The sequence below is a fragment of the Oncorhynchus masou genome, chromosome 9 (assembly GCF_036934945.1).
Source record: "Oncorhynchus masou masou isolate Uvic2021 chromosome 9, UVic_Omas_1.1, whole genome shotgun sequence".
Classification (NCBI taxonomy): Eukaryota; Metazoa; Chordata; class Actinopteri; order Salmoniformes; family Salmonidae; genus Oncorhynchus; species Oncorhynchus masou.
Window position 1 is genome coordinate 43,263,754 of NC_088220.1, and position 7,870 is coordinate 43,271,623.

The following is a 7,870-nucleotide window of genomic DNA, read 5'->3' on the forward strand; positions in this document are numbered from 1 at the left end:
TTATGAATGTTGTATGAACCTGTCTTTGGTACCAGTCCATCAGACCACTATAAGGTCTACCTGTGTCGATTCTAAGCTTCCTGGACCAACCGGAAGTGGTTCAAATCGCCCTAAAAGTGTATACCCATACACTGCCTGCAATTTGATGGACATAGTGCATTGAACCCTGTGTAAATCAGTCAGTTTTCATGGTAAAGACTTAAAACTCAGGATTCTCTAATGGAATAGCCCAATGAGGATGTATGTTGAGTTACAGCTTCCTGTGCCAACCGGAAGTGCCATAATTGGTGTCTCATGGGCTGTTTGGAGGGGTTAAAAATATCAGATCTTTCCAAAACTTCATCTGTGTGATTAGACAACCCCCATGAACTGTAAATCAGTCATTTTTCCCAACAGATGTCAAAGAAAAGCTCTCACACACACACACAGCAAGGATGGAGTGACAAAGCGTGGTGTTTAAAGACACAGAGAGCAGGCAATGGCATAAACATAATCCCAAGGCCGTGCCGAGTCCAACGAGGTGCCCCTCTTGACCGTAGCTCGCTCGGTCTGAGCGCAGCGACCATGAGAAAAATAGGCCCACAATGATGCCTGCACCACAATGTCATTGGATTTTGGGTGACAGCGGCGGAACCGTTAGGTTTAGAAGGACAATTCAAACACAGGACTGTTCCTAAGGTCCTCCCGATCTGTGCAAGCCTAACCTTGACTGTGTGGCATTAACCTTTCACAGTTAAAAGAAGGTGTTTACAAAAAAACAGTGTGCATTGACTTCTCTCCCCATAGGAATACATTGCCTGCTCCCCTAAATACAACCTGGGGTCTTTATGGGTTATGAATGCTGTATGAACCTGTCTTCTATGACATTCCATCAGACCACTATGAGGTCTACCTGTGTCGATTCTAAGCTTCCTGGAGCAACCGGAAGTGGTTAAATTGACCCAAAAGGTATTTGGATGTACATCACCTCGAAAGGTGCCGAGGCCTCTGCATTATTCAACCCTGTGTAGATCAGTCAATTCTCAACTTAAAGACTTAAAACTCAGGATTCCCTAGGTTTCTATGTCAGTCAAGACATGTGTGTATTTATAGCTTCCTGTGCCAACCGGAAGTGCCATAATTGGTGTCTCAGGGGCTGTTTGGAAGGGTTAAAAAATCAGATCTGTCCAAAACTTCATATGTGTGATTAGACAACCCCCATGAACTGTAAATCAGTCATTTTTCCCAACAGATGTCAAAGAAAAGCTCTCACACACACACACACAGCAAGGATGGAGTGACAAAGCGTGGTGTTTAAAGACACAGAGAGCAGGCAATGGCATAAACATAATCCCAAGGCCGTGCCGAGTCCAACGAGGTGCCCCTCTTGACCGTAGCTCGCTCGGTCTGAGCGCAGCGACCATGAGAAAAATAGGCCCACAATGATGCCTGCACCACAATGTCATTGGATTTTGGGTGACAGCGGCGGAACCGTTAGGTTTAGAAGGACAATTCAAACACAGGACTGTTCCTAAGGTCCTCCGGATCTGTGCAAGCCTAACCTTGACTGTGTGGCATTAACCTTTCACAGTTAAAAGAAGGTGTTTACATAAAAACAGTGTGCATTGACTTCTCTCCCCATAGGAATACATTGCCTGCTCCCCTAAATACAACCTGGGGTCTTTATGGGTTATGAATGCTGTATGAACCTGTCTTCTATGACATTCCATCAGACCACTATGAGGTCTACCTGTGTCGATTCTAAGCTTCCTGGAGCAACCGGAAGTGGTTAAATTGACCCAAAAGGTATTTGGATGTACATCACCTCGAAAGGTGCCGAGGCCTCTGCATTATTCAACCCTGTGTAGATCAGTCAATTCTCAACTTAAAGACTTAAAACTCAGGATTCCCTAGGTTTCTATGTCAGTCAAGACATGTGTGTATTTATAGCTTCCTGTGCCAACCGGAAGTGCCATAATTGGTGTCTCAGGGGCTGTTTGGAAGGGTTAAAAAATCAGATCTGTCCAAAACTTCATATGTGTGATTAGACAACCCCCATGAACTGTAAATCAGTCATTTTTCCCATAAAAATTCAAAGGAAAAATAAATCACACAGATACACAACTTGGATGGAGGGACGTATTGGGGTGTGTAGAGACTGACAGTGCCTCCAATAGTTAGCTTTGTTCGAGCTAAAAAAGAACCGTCAGACCTAGAGTTCCGAAACTTTAGAATCCTGTTCTAGACCTCAGGTAGATAGTGCGTGGTGAGTTACGGCGCTCTAGGAGGTTCTCGGACCGAGAAACAGCGTCGAACATTTGCAATGACTTCAATTCATTTTGACCATTACGAAAATGGCGACATTTAGAAATGTCCCAGAGACACAAGACTAGGTGCATTGTGACCGTCTCGGCCCATAGAGACAGAACCCAACATCTCGGTCCGATAGCTCATTCAAGGACCCCGTAGCAAGGCATTGAAAAAAGTGGATTTTCAGCACCAATTAGGCTTTTACTCGGACACCAAACGACCTATCGGGCCGAAACTCGGGATTCGGGGTCGCCTCACATAGGACTACACATAATGTCCGAACTGGCCCCGCAGCTAGAAAGTAACTATGTGTTTTATGGTTTTTTAATGTTTTGTACCGAAGGCCTTGTGAATTTTGGGCCAGCTCTGAAGTATGTTATACTTGGCTCCTAAATGAGTTGGGAAAAATGGGTTTGGTGTCAGTTTGTATCAGTTTGGTGTCAGAATGATATCAAATTGACTGATGGACGGTGACTTGCAGGTGACTCTTGTCCATTAGCAATATGTTTAAGCGGTGAGGTACCATCACCAAAAGCGACATTCTGAAATCAACCCAAACGAGCGATGGAGAGGTACCAGTATCACTGCCCAGACATCCCTATGTCATCGGGCCAGTCAATTTGGCATTCCTGCATGATTTTTATGGCATGACAAATTGGTAATGGTGACTGCCCAGTTAACCATATGGCAAATGCACAGTGACTTTGAAAGAGTGAGAAAAATCACCAAATGGACATTCTGGAATCAACCCTAACGAGTGATGGAGAGGTACCAGAATCACTGCCAAGCCATCCCGAGTTCATCGGGCCAGTTAATTTGGCATTCCTGCACAAATTTTCAGTGACTTTGCAAAAGTAAGGAACATTTGCAATATGTTTTAACAGTGAGGTACCATCACCAAAAGCGACATTCTGAAATCAACCCAAACGAGCGATGGAGAGGTACCAGTATCACTGCCCAGACATCCCGAGGTCATCGGGCCAGTCAATTTGGCATTCCTGCATGATTTTTATGGCATGACAAATTGGTGATGGTGAATGCCCAGTTAACCATATGGCAAATGCACAGTGACTTTGAAAGAGTGAGAAAAATCACCAAATGGACATTCTGGAATCAACCCTAACGAGTGATGGAGAGGTACCAGAATCACTGCCAAGCCATCCCGAGTTCATCGGGCCAGTCAATTTGGCATTCCTGCACAAATTTTCAGTGACTTTGCAAAAGTAAGGAACATTTGCAATATGTTTAAGCGGTGAGGTACCATCACCAAAAGCGACATTCTGAAATCAACCCAAACGAGCGATGGAGAGGTACCAAAATCACTGCCCAGCCATCCCTATGTCATCAGGCCAGTCAATTTGGCATTCCTGCATGATTTTTATGGCATGACAAATTGGTGATGGTGACTGCCCAGTTAACCATATGGCAAATGCACAGTGACTTTGCAAAAGTGAGAAAACATGACCAAATGGACATTCTGAAATCAACCCTAACGAGTGATGGAGAGGTACCAGAATCACTGCCAAGCCATCCCGAGTTCATCGGGCCAGTCAATTTGGCATTCCTGCACAAATTTTCAGTGACTTTGCAAAAGTAAGGAACATTTGCAATATGTTTTAACAGTGAGGTACCATCACCAAAAGCGACATTCTGAAATCAACCCAAACGAGCCATGGAGAGGTACCAGTATCACTGCCCAGCCATCCCGAGGTCATCGGGCCAGTCAATTTGGCATTCCTGCAAAAATTTTCAGTGACTTTGCAAAAGTAAGGAACATTTGCAATATGTTTTAACAGTGAGGTACCATCACCAAAAGCGACATTCTGAAATCAACCCTAACGAACGATGGAGAGGTACCAGTATCACTGCCCAGCCATCCCGAGGTCATCGGGCCAGTCAATTTGGCATTCCTGCATGATTTTTATAGCATGACAAATTGGTAATGGTGACTGCCCAGTTAACCATATGGCAAATGCACAGTGACTTTGAAAGAGTGAGAAAAATCACCAAATGGACATTCTGGAATCAACCCTAACGAGTGATGGAGAGGTACCAGAATCACTGCCAAGCCATCCCGAGTTCATCGGGCCAGTCAATTTGGCATTCCTGCACAAATTTTCAGTGACTTTGCAAAAGTAAGGAACATTTGCAATATGTTTTAACAGTGAGGTACCATCACCAAAAGCGACATTCTGAAATCAACCCAAACGAGCCATGGAGAGGTGCCAAAATCACTGCCCAGCCATCCCGAGGTCATCGGGCCAGTCAATTTGGCATTCCTGCATGATTTTTATGGCATGACAAATTGGTGATGGTGACTGCCCAGTTAACCATATGGCAAATGCACAGTGACTTTGAAAGAGTGAGAAAAATCACCAAATGGACATTCTGGAATCAACCCTAACGAGTGATGGAGAGGTACCAGAATCACTGCCAAGCCATCCCGAGTTCATCGGGCCAGTTAATTTGGCATTCCTGCACAAATTTTCAGTGACTTTGCAAAAGTAAGGAACATTTGCAATATGTTTTAACAGTGAGGTACCATCACCAAAAGCGACATTCTGAAATCAACCCAAACGAGCCATGGAGAGGTACCAGTATCACTGCCCAGCCATCCCGAGGTCATCGGGCCAGTCAATTTGGCATTCCTGCAAAAATTTTCAGTGACTTTGCAAAAGTAAGGAACATTTGCAATATGTTTTAACAGTGAGGTACCATCACCAAAAGCGACATTCTGAAATCAACCCAAACGAGCGATGGAGAGGTACCAAAATCACTGCCCAGCCATCCTGAGGTCATCGGGCCAGTCAATTTGGCATTCCTGCATGATTTTTATGGCATGACAAATTGGTGATGGTGACTGCCCAGTTAACCATATGGCAAATGCACAGTGACTTTGCAAAAGTGAGAAAACATGACCAAATGGACATTCTGAAATCAACACAAACAATGGCATCACCATAGTGTCCAGACTGTGCCGAGTCCAACGAGGTGTCCCGCTGACCGTAGCTCGCTCGGTCTGAGCGCGGCGACCATGAGAAAAATAGGCCCCATATGAAGCCTTCACCAGTACGTCATTTGATTTTGGGTGACAGCGGCGGAACCGTTAGGTTTAGAAAGACAATTCAACCACAGGACTGTTCCTAAGGTCCTCCTGATCTGTCCAAGCCTATCCTTGACCGTGTGACATTAACCCTTCACAGTCAAAAGAAGGTGTTTACATAAAAACAGTGTTCATTGACTTCTCTCCCCATAGGAATATATTGGCTGCTCCACTAAATACAACCTGGAGTCTATATGGGTTATGAATGTTGTATGAACCTGTCTTTGGTACCAGTCCATCAGACCACTATAAGGTCTACCTGTGTCGATTCTAAGCTTCCTGGACCAACCGGAAGTGGTTCAAATCGCCCTAAAAGTGTATACCCATACACTGCCTGCAATTTGATGGACATAGTGCATTGAACCCTGTGTAAATCAGTCAGTTTTCATGGTAAAGACTTAAAACTCAGGATTCTCTAATGGAATAGCCCAATGAGGATGTATGTTGAGTTACAGCTTCCTGTGCCAACCGGAAGTGCCATAATTGGTGTCCCATTGGCTGTTTGGAGGGGTTAAAAAAATCAGATCTTTCCAAAACTTCATATATATGATTAGGCAACCCCCATGAACTGTAAATCAGTCATTTTTCCCATAAAAATTCAAAGGAAAACTAAATCACACAGATACACAACATGGATGGAGGGACGTATCATTGGGGTGCGTAGAGACTGACAGTGCCTCCAATAGTTAGCTTTGAATGATATCAAATTGACTGATGGACAGTGACTTGCAGGTGACTCTTGTCCATTAGCAATATGTTTAAGCGGTGAGGTACCATCACCAAAAGCGACATTCTGAAATCAACCCAAACGAGCGATGGAGAGGTACCAGTATCACTGCCCAGACATCCCGAGGTCATCGGGCCAGTCAATTTGGCATTCCTGCATGATTTTTATGGCATGACAAATTGGTGATGGTGAATGCCCAGTTAACCATATGGCAAATGCACAGTGACTTTGAAAGAGTGAGAAAAATCACCAAATGGACATTCTGGAATCAACCCTAACGAGTGATGGAGAGGTACCAGAATCACTGCCAAGCCATCCCGAGTTCATCGGGCCAGTCAATTTGGCATTCCTGCACAAATTTTCAGTGACTTTGCAAAAGTAAGGAACATTTGCAATATGTTTTAACAGTGAGGTACCATCACCAAAAGCGACATTCTGAAATCAACCCAAAAGAGCCATGGAGAGGTACCAGTATCACTGCCCAGCCATCCCGAGGTCATCGGGCCAGTCAATTTGGCATTCCTGCGTGATTTTTATAGCATGACAAATTGGTAATGGTGACTGCCCAGTTAACCATATGGCAAATGCACAGTGACTTTGAAAGAGTGAGAAAAATCACCAAATGGACATTCTGGAATCGAACCTAACGAGTGATGGAGAGGTACCAGAATCACTGCCAAGCCATCCCGAGTTCATCGGGCCAGTCAATTTGGCATTCCTGCACAAATTCTCAGTGACTTTGCAAAAGTAAGGAACATTTGCAATATGTTTTAACAGTGAGGTACCATCACCAAAAGCGACATTCTGAAATCAACCCAAACGAGCGATGGAGAGGTACCAGTATCACTGCCAAGCCATCCCGAGTTCATCGGGCCAGTCAATTTGGCATTCCTGCACAAATTTTCAGTGACTTTGCAAAAGTAAGGAACATTTGCAATATGTTTTAACAGTGAGGTACCATCACCAAAAGCGACATTCTGAAATCAACCCAAACGAGCGATGGAGAGGTACCAGTATCACTGCCCAGACATCCCTATGTCATCGGGCCAGTCAATTTGGCATTCCTGCATGATTTTTATGGCATGACAAATTGGTGATGGTGACTGCCCAGTTAACCATATGGCAAATGCACAGTGACTTTGCAAAAGTGAGAAAACATGACCAAATGGACATTCTGAAATCAACACAAACAATGGCATGACCATAGTGTCCAGACTGTGCCGAGTCCAACGAGGTGCCCCGCTTGACCGTAGCTCGCTCGGTCTGAGCGCGGCGACCATGAGAAAAATAGGCCCAATATGAAGCCTTCACCAGTACGTCATTTGATTTTGGTTGACAGCGGCGGAACCGTTAGGTTTAGAAAGACAATTCAACCACAGGACTGTTCCTAAGGTCCTCCTGATCTGTCCAAGCCTATCCTTGACCGTGTGACATTAACCCTTCACAGTCAAAAGAAGGTGTTTACATAAAAACAGTGTTCATTGACTTCTCTCCCCATAGGAATATATTGGCTGCTCCACTAAATACAACCTGGAGTCTATATGGGTTATGAATGTTGTATGAACCTGTCTTTGGTACCAGTCCATCAGACCACTATAAGGTCTACCTGTGTCGATTCTAAGCTTCCTGGACCAACCGGAAGTGGTTCAAATCGCCCTAAAAGTGTATACCCATACACTGCCTGCAATTTGATGGACATAGTGCATTGAACCCTGTGTAAATCAGTCAGTTTTAATGGTAAAGACTTAAAA